Raw genomic sequence first — 14,965 nt, 5'->3', positions numbered from 1 at the left:
GTGATCCACCGACAATGCCTGACAACATGCGTCAGCGCATTGTCAATGCATCTGCGAACATTACGGAAGGCGAACTACTCGCTGTTGAGAGGAATGTCGTTACACGTATTGCCAAATGCACTGAGGCTGACGTACATCATTTTGAGCATTTATTGCATTAATATAGTATTTACAGGTAATCATGCTGTAACAGCATGCATTCTCAGAAATTATAAGTTCACAAAGGTACATGTACCACATTGGAACAACCGAAATAAAGTGTTCAAACGTATCCACGTTCTGTATTTTAATTTATAAAATCTACCTGTTACCAACTGTTCGTCTACAATTGTGAGCCATATGTTTGTGACTATTACAGCACCATCTATCACAAAGCGAAAAAAGTGGTCCAACTAAAACATTCATATTTCTTTACGTACTCCAAGAATACGTAATAAAAGTGTGGGTTCCTATTTTAAAAAACGTAGTTGATATCCGTTTGACCTATGGCAGCGCTATCTAGCGGGCCAACCATAGTGCCATCTGATTTCCCCCTTCAAGCTAGACGAGTTTCGTTCTTCGTAGTTTTTTCGTTTCACGATTATTTCGTGAGATATTTGGCCCGGTCACTATCAGTGGACCACCCTTATTCCTTACTGTCATTTCTTGTTAATAATATTAGCTTATTCCCAAGAATAAGCAACTTCCACTCAGTTAATACTCGGCAGAAATCAAACCTGCATTTGGAGTCATGTGCAGAAAGGTGTGCAGTATACTACTGCGTTCATTTTCAATAAGCTCCCACTCGAATTAATAAATCTTTGCAGCAATCCACTCGTTTTCAAACCAGAACTGATGAGTTTTATCATGGTTCACTCCTTCTATTCTGTCGAGGAGTTCCTTGAAAAATTAAGCTGATTCTTGTTGTAGTGTTGATTGTGTTTACTGAAACTTATGGATTGACTTTTTTCGGATTTATAAACATTCTATTTTTATCTCTTATTATTTTTACGTTGTAATTTCATGTGCTGACACGTTCCATAGCCTTGGAGATTTTCTCCTCAGTTTGGCTCTACGGAACTTGACGTGTAAATAAAAATAAAAAATATTATAATATGTTAATGAGGAACCTATTTATACTGGAAAAAATTTGGTTCCAGTTTTGGCCACAAGGTGAAAATCTGGCGCTGTGAATGCGAGATAGACGTCTAGAAATGTTTCCACATGTAATGGATTACGAGTGCGATATGGGCAGAAATGGATAAAAAAAAGTGAGAAAGGCAAAATGTTGATGCTAATATTAAGCAGCACTGACACAGTTTGTTCAATATGAGCACTGTAGACGTCGACCAGATACTGTACAGCGACAGATTTGCACCTGGTGAGCAAAATTGGAGCTAAAATTTCTTTTCCGACTTAAATCAGTTCCGCATTAGAATATCTACCCAGTTTCGCTGCCATACGATAATTACAGCGCACACAGCACCTCCGTGAATAGCTGTACCTTCACTGTAACCACCCAGTATACGCTGCAAGCCAACGGCTTCCCGTCAGATCACCGAAGTTAAGCGCTGTCGGGCTGGGCTCTTGGATGGGTAACCATCCGGTCTGCCGAGCGCTGTCGGCAGGCGGGCCGCACTCAGGCTTTGTGAGGCAAACTGAGGAGCTGCTTGATTGAGAAGTAGCGGCTCCGGTCTCGTAAACTGACATACGGCCGGAAGAGCGGTTGTGCTGGCCACATGCCCCTCCATATCCGCATCCAGTGACGCCTGTGGGCTGAGGATGACACAACGGCCGGTCGGTACCGTTGGGCCTTCCAAGGCCTATTCGGACGGAGTTTATTTTAGTTTTTTAGCACATGCTGCAATCCATTCCACGGATAACACTTCGTGATATGGATGTTCTGCTCGTGTCTCTTGATTTTTTCCCCGGATTTTTCCTTATAACATGTTTTTAATGCAGCTTTATGTCGAAATAGGTGTTCAGATCAGTTAGTTTTTGTTCTCTATGTCATATTAGCCCCTGTGCTTTACTCTTTAATTTGTTTAGAATTTTTTCGTTAGATTTTCTTTCACTCCAGGATGCTACTGTGGCTCGTCACCATATCCACGTCTCTACTGCTTCCATTTTTGATCTTTCCTTCTTTCGATAGAGCTACCCCCCGCAACTGTACTTAAAATGTGCCAAATAAATATCTTTCTAGATGGTACTTACAGACCTGCTCAAACATTCATTCCTCTAACTGCAGCTTTTGAAACAATTCTTACATGACATACAAAAGAACACTTTATTGTTAATTTGGATAGATAGTCATTAATATGAATTGACATGAGAGTATCCCAGATCTGTACCAACGCCGTTTTATCGTTTTTATTGTGTTTCCAGTAGGATTATTATAGCATACTACCTCTGTGTATCCTGTGTTACATTTACGTCTTGTTTACTCGTTTCGGTACAATGTGGACATAAAATTTGTCGCATGTCGGAATCTGTCCTCTGTTAAGCCTATGTAACTTCGTACTAGGGTACCACTTTAACTAATGTGTACTCTGCTTTGTCAAAATTATTTGTAGAATCGTATTTCCAGTGTTGACATGGCTGTATGGGCAGGTACCGAAAGCCAACAAAAAAGAAAAAAAAATCATTCTTTTATATTCTAGATAATAATTTGTTACAAATTATTCTTATTTATGAAGGTTGGTTTAGTCAGTGCTGCTCTTCTTTTAGTATGTATTAAAAGCGTCACCTGTTATTGTATTTCCCAAGTAGCAAAATTTATTTAATTGCATTAGTATTTTATTTGCTATCTTAATGATTGCTCTAACTTTTCTATACGTTTTAATCATCACCTTCAAATTTAAAATTAATTTTTTTCTTGGTGGCAGCTAGATGTCTGCTGTTCTGGTAAACGCTGAATCCCCAGGCCACATATTCAGCGATCTTAAAAGCACTTAAAATTTTAAACAGTCTTGTTCGCAATCTTGTTAAAATATTTTTTTACTGGAGTGAGTGACCGGTTTTGACTCTGTGAAAGAGTCGTCTTCAGACTCCGGAGAGGTGGATGGACACAAGCGTTGAAGATCGACGGAACTCATCTAGCAGAGTCCATCCACCGCTCTGGAGTCTGAAGATGACTCTTTCATAGAGTCGAAACCGGTCACTCACTCCAATAAAAAATATTTTAACAAGATTGGAATCAAGACTGTTTTAAATTTTAATTTTAACTGTACCATACTGCTACCGGATCGTAACAAAATGGCGCGACACACTGGTAAACTACGCCAATTCGTTGTCGGCAGTAGTGGCAATGACGCAGCAATGTCAGTTCATCCAGACGAACATATTTTGTCTTGGCGATCGTACTTTGTAAAGCGACGTTCAATTTCTGTTCACAGTTTCTCTGCCACAACTGTTCACAGTTACTATTCACTCGAATTTGCAGCTCGTTTAATATCCATAATAATTAGCATTTGTCTTTGCGGAGTCGCTCAGGGTTAACAGTGGAGATAAAGCTGAATTAATTTTCTTCGGGATTTCTTGGTTTATATTTGCTAATAGCATCTTTCTTTGTGCAGGTTCCAGAGTTCTACAATAACGTGGAATTCAATTAATGTTTTCAACCTTACAAATATGAAATACGGAAAAGGTGGTATGCCATCAAACTCACCTACTACTCCTAAAGACCTACCTATGTGTCATTTATTAGTTAAGGTTACGTTAGGTTAGGTTGCTTGGATGTTCACTGCATTGTTGCCAACATTTCGTTAGAAAATGTGGAGCCATTAGAACAAACAGGAAATAACTTGGACGATTACCTGATTGGTGGTTAGAATGATCATTGTTGTGACATCAAAATGCACAACAAAAATAGGGAACCTTCCAAGCCCGAAGAAAACATGTGCAGTAATAGCTTTCAGTGAGAAAAAACAGTCTGTACGTTTTTTGGTTAAACGAAGATTGGAGAAAACGCTTGAACTCACGCAGTGATCAAGACTGGTTTCGTTTGCATTGTAGAAATGGAAGAAAGGTTTACACGAAGTACGAAATAACTGCCGAAATAAAACCCGCAAAAATATGAAAGAAAAACTATTCCCGATATATAACTGCTTGTGATAGTCAGTGCAGTGTTACAGAGGGATATCTATGAGAATGGGTACTTCGTACCGCAATGCAGATGAACACTACTGATTTCCAGGCTTCTTTGACCTGGTTAAACGGATTCAGGAAATTGCACAGAATAGCAAGTCGCTGAATTACGTCGTTTATGTCGAGTAAGTGGCTCACGTGAAGATGAAGCTTTTTGTTATCTCATAAAAGCTGCCTATAAAGTCAATCAGTCAGGTTTTTTTCAAATTGCATTTTGTCATAAGGACCAGAAATTTTAAAATAACGCCTGTTTACTAGCAAAAGTCTTGCAATCGACGTTACAAATCTGGAAAAATAGCAGACAATAATTTTCAGCATTACATCTGAAACGTCTTCCCACTATTTACAGAAAATAATTAATTGCTTTTGTTAAACTCTTGGGCTGAGCATGACGACACTTCTTTAGGAGGACGACGAAAAGACACATTTTCAACGTGGTTTTTGCATGATTAAACGTGTACTATGGCGTTAAATGTCAATTTTCTTACGTTTTCAAGTCCGCAACGGCATATACTTTCCTGGTTAAATAGCACGTATGCCATATGAAATTGCCACAAGTTTTTTTTTTTTTTTCACTGTGAAGATGGTCCTTCATCGAAACCGGTAGTGAATAAATGTATTGTAAGTCAGTACAGTGTGTATCATGCTTTTTTGCAAGCATATACAACAGTTTACATGTCGATATGAGCCGCAAGTTGTTCAAAAAAGTTGGTATGGTTAAGTGTTTAAAATTCACGTGTATGTTCTCTGGACTTCACGCTACACGGCACTATGTCCTCTTGTGTCTACTTATTCACCGATTTGCGCATAGGACTGTACAAACCGCTGTATATACTGCTATTTGTCTAGCAAAAATGAGTAACTTTAACATTTTTTGGATACACTTGTAATGTGCGTTAGTACCTAAAATTAAGAAAGTGCATTTCTTTCGGTGTATTCTTCCTGCACGAAAAATTTCAGGTTACGTTTCGACATGTCGGATTGTACCATTGTAAAGTCAATTGGGATGACCACTTAAAATCAGAATTATGGATGACAAACGGAAGACTTAGATTTCTGAGAAGTTCTCTGGGAAAGTGCAGTGCATTTGTGAAGAAGCTCGCGTACAAGACACTAGTATGACCAGTTCGATAGTTTTCAGTGTTTGAAGCCCTTATCAAGTAATAACGACATCGAACGAACTCAGACACTGTTAGAATCGCAACATTTGTTACAGCCTCAGACATGGCATTGCTATGACACTTCGCTGCGCACGCTCACTCCAGCTACTAGGTTTAGCGGATTAAAACAAAGATAAAGCTAAGGAATCAGGTGGAGACTTAACGTAAATGTGTGTGTGTGAATTATTATTAAGGTGATATTGGGGAAAAGTGTCTCATGATCCGAGCCTAGGATCACGAGATATTTGAATTTTGATTGTGCTTAATAACCAGAATTGACGGTTGCGGGAGCGGCCGCGAAAAGCCATTGTCGTAATGGAGGGAGAAGCTATCCACACAAAACGCAAGTCAGCGTGGCTGCACTCCCGAGTGTAGCGTTGGGGCATCTGGAAGATTGACATAATAAAACCAGCAGGCACAAAAATAAAAATACAAGGTCGTTTGCAAGGGTGCACAGCCTCTCACCTACGACCTCGTGGGACAGTCAAAAAATGGTTCAAATGGCTCTGAGCACTATGGGACTTAACATCTATGGTCATCAGTCCCCTAGAACTTAGAACTACTTAAACCTAACTAACCTAAGGACATCACACAACACCCAGCCATCACGAGGTAGAGAAAATCCCTGACCCCGCCGGGATCGTGGAACAGTCCAAGGCAGTGGAGTACAGAAAGGGAAAATAGTCCATCATAAAATTACGTATTCTCACAATTAGAAGGTAGTAGAAATTATTTCACGTATCATTCTGAGAGTGTCTCCACTGGACCAATCGAGTTAGGCCATTATATTATGAGATAGATTAACAGTCCTAAAGTCGTGCTGGGTTAATCAGAGTTGTTATCGTTGCATGATCTCCGTGAAGTCTCATACTCTCAATGGTAACCTTGCATAACTGCTGTAAGAAATGTACACTTACCGAGCAAGAAAACACTGGGCTTCAACAATCCATTAAGACCTTACATTATTTGTTTGCTCTTGATTAGCTGACGTACCAACCTCATCCAGGGTGTTGTTGTGTTATAGCGATTCGTTATCAGAGATCATATGTTGGAGAACACATACCTACAACTGCACTACAGGTAAGGTAAGGTAAGTTAAAGGTCGAGTACATGTGGATGGACTTCGAAGACGCAGCACCAAGCAGTGGGTCTGCGTTGCAACTGAGTCACACACACCCGTTTGGCTTCCGTTTCTCTCCATAGTTAGGATTTGACAAGTATTTACTCTCGATGTAAATCGAAGTATTTTGTTCAGATTAGCAGAAAAAAGGGCTCACTCCAATTAACTTATCACACGAGAGGATTTAGCGATGTTCCATCCCCATAAGAAAGTGTAATATACGAGGTGCGACAATAAAGTAGTGACACTGATGTGAAAAAATGTTGCTTACTGCTTTAGTCAAGTTTAGCGTTGTCTCCTACAAAGTAGTTCCCTTCTGATTGCACACACTTTTTCCAGCGCTTCTGCCATTAATGGTAACATTTCTGGAACTCATCTTCTGTAATATCCTCCAAGACCCTCGTCACAGCTTTTTGGACATCTTGTGTTGTTTGAAAGTGGTGTGCCTTTACCGCCGTTCTGACTCTTGAAAATAGAAAAAAGTCGCACGGAGCGATATCTGGTGAATAAGGTGACTATGGTAGTACTGAAATTTACTTTGAGGTTAAAAATTGCTGTACTGACAGAGCAGTATGGGGACCATTCTTGCACAAATCTTTCTCATACCAAGATCTTCAGTTATTATTAGACGAATCGTTTCTCGAAAGATGTTCATTTCTTCTACAATTATTATCACGGATAATCTTCGATCAGATTGTAAGAGTTCATATACCCTAGCCAAGTTGACATCCATCTGAGAGGTTGATGGTCGTCCACTGCTGTCTTCGTCTTGAACGTTCGTTCTGCCTTCACTAAACATTTTATGCCAACTAAAAACTTGATCTCTTGACATAACCTCCTCTCCAAAAGCGTTCTGAAGACTACTGTAAGTTGTCGTTGCGTATTAACCCAATTTAACGCAAAAAGAAATGGCATACCATTGCGCAGTATTATGCGGTTCCATTTCCATGACAAGAGACACAAACACGTGTTAACTTATTACAGCACAACTCACGACTGAGCAGTTGCAGCAACGTTCCACTTGGACTAGAAGCAGCTTATAGACCAAAGTCAAAGATATTGTGCCTACGCAAGCCTGCAGGGTTGCCACATCTTGCGAAGAAAATCATTCTCATTGCTTTATTGTCGCACCTCATATATCTAGCGATAGTTAATTTTCCATATGGAATAAATTCCTGTTCACGAACAGTGAAAGTTATATTTTGGAGTAGCCAGAAAAGACATCACGAACCTTGAAAATAGAAAAAAGTCGCACAGAGCGATATCTGGTGAATAAGGTGGCTGTGGTAGAACTGAAATTTTCTTTGAGGTTAAAAATTGCTCTACTGGCAGAGCAATATGGGATGGCACATTATCAGCAATGTTGGCATGGACACAAAGAACTCTTTTATGAAGTCTTTCTAAAATTTATTTGTAGTTATATTGGTTAACTGTTTGTCCAGGAGGCACCCAATCTTTATGAGCAATTCCCTTGGAATCAAAGAAACACACAAGCATGTATTTCACTTTTGACTTTCACATTTGAGCTTTTTTTGGTCTGGGTGATCCCTTTGAGCATCATTGCGACCTTTGGCGTTTTGTCTCTGGATCGTACTGAAAAAAAAAACTTTCATCACCAGTGATAACACAGTTCAACAATTCTGGATTGATTTCCATTTGCTCTAACAGATCGGTTGACACATTTTTCCGTGTTTCTCGCTGTTGTGGTGTGAGATTTTTGGGGACCATTTTTGCACAAATCTTTCTCATACCAAGATCTTCAGTCATTATTAGACGAACCGTTTCTCGAAAGATGTTCATTTCTTCTACAATTATTATCACGGATAATCTTCGATCAGATTGTAAGAGTTCATATACCCTAGCCAAGTTGACATCCATCTGTGAGGTTGATGGTCGTCCACTGCTGTCTTCGTCTTGAACGTTCGTTCTGCCTTCACTAAACATTTTATGCCAACGTAAAACTTGAGCTCTTGACTTAACCTCCTCTCCAAAAGCCTTCTGAAGCTTACCGTAAGTTGTTGTCGCGTTTTAACTCAATTTAACACAAAAAGAAATGGCATACCGTTGCGCAATATTATGCATTTCAATTTCCGTGACGAGAGACACAAACGTGTTAACTTAGTATAGCACAACTCACGACTGAGCAGTTGCATTGATGTGTCGCTTGGACTAGAAGCAGCTTGTAGACCAAGGTCAAAGATATTGTGCCTACACAAGTCTGCAGGGTTGCCACATCTTGCAAACGAAATCAATCTCATTACTTTATTGTCACATCTCGTAAATGCTTCATCTACATTCACCTTCAGATATATCCGTATGCTGCAAACTACTGGAAGTGCGTAGCAAACGCCGCTTCCCACTGCACTCGTTTCATTCAAGTTTGGAGTCTGGGAAGAATGACTGTTATTTCGTTATTAAGTTAGTTAAGTCTATTTTTGATCTACTCTAACTCAATATTCTGTGATCATTACAAATTTCATTCCATTTAACAGGCCTAAATAATTCTGTCACTTTTTTCTCAGAAGATAGTTAAGCCATCAGCGATCTTATAATTGGTGTCCTTTCACCCTGAATTTTTATCACATTCCTTGGATGTACACATGGAACAGCAAGGATAAAGAGTATACCCCTGTCTTACATGCATGTCTCTCCGTCTTCCAATCTTATTTTCCCTCTTGGTTTTCCTACGTTTTGCATATTACTCATCATTCTCCACAGTTTGTATCTATCTTCTTGAGAATTTTAAGTGTCTTGTGCGATTTGACGTTGTCGAACATTTTTTCAAAGCCGATAAATCCTGCGAAATTGTCTCGATCTTTCTTTAGTCTTCATTGCATTATTAAGTGCATGGTCTCCTAAAGATGATTTATTCACTTTTACATAGGTTGAGAGCATCATGTAATTATAATCACATGATGATGTGCTTATGATGGTGTTCTTATACCCAGATTATCCTGGACTATTGCAGCCTATTGTAAAAGCCTATTGTAGCTACAATGAAGTTCTCTAACCGCGCTTAGAGACGATCAAGGAAATACAGGTGTCATCTTGGAAGACAGCAATACATACTATTTCGAAATGTCGTCGTATTTTCGAAAGAGATATAATCAATAATGCAGGTTATACCAGGCGGTGGTCTACCAAAGCGAGTTCCACATCCCACAGATCTTACTGGAGACGAACGTTGAAACATGTAGCGAGTCAACTGGACAAGAAATTGTGTAAAGTAAAGGCAAAATCTGTGGCGCAAGCCCATGGCTGGACTTCTGGCTTTACTGTAGATAAAGTGCAACCTTTATTCACCACGATGTTAAGATGCTGGGTGTTGTTAGATTCACTATAGAAAAGTACAGTTTTTGTTTTCTTCTAGTAACATATCCGTGAATAGGTCATATACTCTCAAACTACAAATGATTGTTGACAAAAAAAAGTCCATGATTGATATATGTACTGTGGGGCTGTGGTCAATTTGCCCAGTTGTTTCATCAGATCTTCGCAAAATATGTCTGTGTGAATTACAAAATACTTCTAATTATTTTCTTTCGTGAAATGAATGTTTTCTCTTAAGGGAGGAGCCACTACAGAATATAATTGTGTAGGAAATCAATAAATAAAAATATGTAAGATACTTTAATTTATAGAGTTCTATGGTTCCGAAGTTGGCAGTTATTCTTACGTTAAAAGAGATTGACTCCAATGTTTCGGGACGACTACTGCATGACTTTTCCCAGTTTAAAGTTTCATTATTACACACATCCAAGAACTTAGAACTTTCTCCTCTGTTAGTTATCATTGTTATCATTATGTTTAAATGCGCAGCATTAAGGAGAGGTGGGATTATTTGTAATTATTTCTAGACTATACGGGGAGTTTTGTTTCAAACTTTAATAACTTAACTATAATAATAATAATTTCGTCATAATGATAGCTTATATGTGCAATACTAGTTAATGATATAAGAAAATCATCATTTACTGGTTTCCCTGTTGATGCTTTTTTTCGGTTTGACAATATGGCTTATACCATCTGCAAGAAGTACTATTTCTGTCTCCTGATGCAAAACGTTATGGATCAATGATATGATCGATTGTGTGGAAAGCAGTACTTCTGACAGTGGACTCCCATTCGGAAGTACACTGGTTCCAATTCTGCTCGAGTGATCCAGATATAGAGTTTCTGTGTTTTCTCTAAATTACTTAAGGCAAATAACCAGGACTATTTATTCGAAAGGTTTGTGCTCCAGATCTAATGACATCGTCTCGACGGGGCGTTCATCCCCAAATTTCGTTCCTTCCACTGCTTCTTAAACAGAAATTAATGCAGACATCAAGTTTCCCATACAAACTTAGCTTCTCTAGTAGAGTGTTTCTGACACAATCTGTATCCCATATATGCTCAGCAATAGACGGTTCTGGTAATTACACTATCTGATCAAGAATACCGAGAGAACTGTTAGTAGATATTAATACGGAGTGTGTCCAACCTTCACCTCTATGACGGCTTGAACTCTGCTAGGGCAGTTTCATTGAGGTGTCTGAATGTCTGTGAAGGAATGACAGCTCATTTTTCCTCAAAGGCCGAAACCAACTACTGACTTTGTACGCCGAGGTCCGGTGGGAAGTCGACGTTCTATCTCATCCCAAATGTGTTCCATTTGTGCTGATTAACTTTATATAGATCGAAAATTGCCTTTTACGTCTATTTGATAGGAGCGCATATATTTGAGCAATATTATAGGATAGGCAAGACGTATGTTTTGTATGCTATAAGACACTGCATTTTCCCATTATTGTTCCACGATCGATACTTCGTCTTTCACAGCCGAATGTTGAGACCCATCACGCAATCCTTTTAACAGTCTTTCTTCCCGATCTTCTGCATCCAGGAGCAATTAGCCCAATTTGTGGTTTGCCTTCTCCTTTATTTAGTCCATTAATTGTCTCAAGTCTTTCCTGCAATCTTTTCTCGTGACCATTCTTATTTTCCAACGGTGTCAAACTAGGTAACCAAAGAACTGTAGGATTCGCTGGAAACTGGAAATACTGAACAACCTCTTCTCTAACCTGATTTCCTGAATGAGTAGTTTGTTGAAATGTTTGTTCGTCCGTGATATTTTCAGCAATCTCCTGTATGTCCATACCTAAGAAGCAGAATTCTTCTCCAGTCCTCCTATTCCTGTTTGATAATTCCATTTCTAAACCCTACAAGTTATTACACCCAGCTATTTGTCTCTTAACTTATTCCATTAGCGATTCATTGGTGTTTTAGTTTCTTTTTAAGTGTCAAATTTTATGTTACTGAACAATTAATGCAAGTTTCCAGTCTCCACATCACTTTGAAATCTTCTCAAGATCTGATTACACACTTGTGCACCTTTCTCCCTTAACGAAATTACAATAGTTTTCTTTTTCTATCGTTCAGAGAATACCTCGTTAAGTTTATACATTGCCCATTGTCAATTTACGAGGCGCATGAGAAATCAAATGAGACTGACAACACTGCGAGTGATCCGGCTATGCTGTGTTCTACTGCTTGCGTAGACCGGTGTGTTCATCCCTTCGAGGTGCTCAGTCCGAGATTCAGCTCCGTACAGCCAATATGTAACTTTTGACAGAGCCATCAGTGAAGTTGTGTATTACGAAAATAGAACAGCGAAATTTAGAACATCATGCCATCAAGTTTTGTGTTGAAATTGGCGATTCCGCGAGTATGACCTTTAAAAAGTTGAAACAGGCCTATGGGGCTAATAACACAGCTATAATGTGCTGGACAATACTTCGATCAACTCCTGCAGGTTTAGTGTGTCATCACCAGCATTTGCCTTCTTCTGCACAACATGTGACATAATAATAATGTGAATAAACCTATGCTCAAATGAAAGGCCCCGTTGTTTTTTCTCGTGTAATTCTCTATCTGTGTGATATGTCACATGACCTCGTTTTTACTTGAAAATTACGAGCAGCATCCAAGATGGCTGCTTACAAAATGACCAACATGTTAGTATCACAGCCTCTGAGGTCTCAGGTTAGCCCCTCCCCGCTCTCCCATCCCCCACTCCCATCACATAACTCACTACACAACTTTAAATTTCTGCTTCTCCACCTGTTTCCAAAGACGGATGGTTACTGCTTACATGAACTTGCATGCGAACATGTAATATATGGTGCAGTATATTGGTGAAAGTGAGACTTTTCCGGTATGTACCACCTACACACATCGAGACCCCTTAGTGGCTGTATCGTACAATCTCTTGCAAAGGAAGAGTACTTAATTATGGTGAGTAATAATAATTTTTCAGTCATGAATTCATACGTGAGGCGATATTACAAGTCTAATGACAATGATTACTGGCTAATTACGTGAATATTTAACAAATCCAAAACTAAACACGAAAATTTCAATTATAACATCATTTTTCCCGTCCTTTTGGACCCAACGCTATGTTGCCTAGATGCAGGACCACCGGACACTGGGAACGAGTCAGTTTTCGTGTCATCTTAATAAATAGTCTGAGGAACTCTCAATATGGCATAAATCAGTAAAGAGCAGAACTGCTGCTTTCAAACTGGCGGCGAAGATACATCAGCACGGAAAGAGATGGTTTTTTCGTGAGAGCATGCCTCCTGGCACCACCACAGCATGATCAACCTCAGTCTTCCTTTGCATCTCCTCCCCCCCCCCCCAAAAAAAAGCACTGGAATGGCCAGTATACCCTTCCCTTCCCCATCCACCCCCCCCCCCCCCTCGCCCCTCTATCGAGTAACGCTTTGGCTACAGGAACAATTCTTTTTTTTCTGGAATATGGACTCCAATGTGTTACACTTAATTCAGGACACTTATTACTTATTCTTCAAGTCCGTCCAGTTATTACAGAATTCAGACAGAGACCAATTGTACGCAGGTCTGGGAAGGTGATGTTTAATCATTACCATCTTCAGCTAACATGAAGTGGATTCTATTGCTTTGGAATCAGTCGTGTATGAAATTACATCGGTTCAAATCTCATCATGCCGCGAGAGTATGCAAGAGCTTACTTCGACTGCTGTAATTAAGCGTGCTCACAGCTTGCTTTCTGAGCTGACTGCCAATTTTTCACCGATGCTGATGGGTAAAAAATTGTTGAATTTCCCGTCCTTTGCACTCGAATCTCGTCTCTCACGCTCAACAACAATATCTCCTATGCGTTTCTTAACATTGGTTCTCACTTTGCACTAGTTAGATCTAATATCTGTCTAGGAGCTGGACGAGCAGTTGTTTCTTGCGCGATTGTTCTTCTGTAGTAACTTTTCATTTCTGCGAGAGCGACTACTATGCGACGCGTAATGCGTAATTGTGGACTGATGTCGTCCCATGCTGTAATAAGGCTATTCGCATTCAAACGTGCGTTTAATGGTCATTATACAATTATTCCATTAATTTAGTGCTTGTCTGTTACGTGTTTGTGGCCTTTCCCCTGTTCTTTGTTATATAACTTCTTCTCGAAGAAACACTTGCTATAGGGTCGACCTCCGGTGCTGTCAGGGTGAGGTGCCTTTCCTCTGCTGATGGGGAATTGGTAACAGATAGGTCAGTAATTCTCCTTCTCTTCGACTTCATTAATACCACGTACACTACAGGATGAAGTATCTGGATACTCAACAAACGTACACATGAAAATTTCTCAACAGCCGTCATTCTAATTGGAAGGAGTTTATCGCGATGGATAGAAACTGAGTCTTTCAAGATACATGGAGTTGGCCAAGGTTGTCGACAAAGAATATGGCGTCGGATCGAGTGGGAGAAGATTCATCAATAAGCACCCGATGTCTTGCACTCTACGAAGAATACAGCGTCGAGCAGGAATGCCACCTCCTTGAAATCAGTGAGCAGTTGGTGCTTGCTGTCTGCGAGAGGACGTGGTTTCAACATGACGGTGAATCGTCCCACATCGATGCACTAAGTCTGGCGTTCTTCACTTTCAGCAGTTGTTATAGGCCTACGTTGTTGCTGCAGCATGTAAGCTGATTATGTCAATAACAAAACGGTATGTTTATTTCTGATCATTAGTTTCTTCGTTCACCTATTCAGTTTTAGGATCCTTCACAATCTGTATAATTACGACGCATTATTTATTTTATTTGGAACATGGAACAGCAAATCACATATGATCGTGTACTAAAAATACAAACAATAAGATAATTCTTAAAATAACAAGGTTTCAGAAATCACACATAAACGAAAACATATAAATCGTAACGTCACAAACAATCAGTCATATTTTTTGGGTCACAATGAATAAATCGCATCGCTGGCCTGAGAATAACCATAAAGTTCATTGTGTTATGACTTGGTAGATGGTTTGACTATTGACACCACCGCTGACAGTCTGGTGAATCAGGACTATTGCCACCATCGCTAACAGTCTGGCGAATCAGCCTTTCAGCATCGTTGTAAAGAGCCGCTGGAGCTTGGTCTGTAGACGTCCACACATTCAGCAAACGACTGCTTTGTATTTGAGTGTACTGTCTGACAAGTACTTGCTGTATTTGGCGTGGTTTAGGGACCCAATAAAACGGCGTAG

The sequence above is a fragment of the Schistocerca gregaria genome, chromosome 1 (assembly GCF_023897955.1).
Source record: "Schistocerca gregaria isolate iqSchGreg1 chromosome 1, iqSchGreg1.2, whole genome shotgun sequence".
Classification (NCBI taxonomy): domain Eukaryota; kingdom Metazoa; phylum Arthropoda; class Insecta; order Orthoptera; family Acrididae; genus Schistocerca; species Schistocerca gregaria.
Note: the sequence above shows the minus strand (reverse complement) of the source record.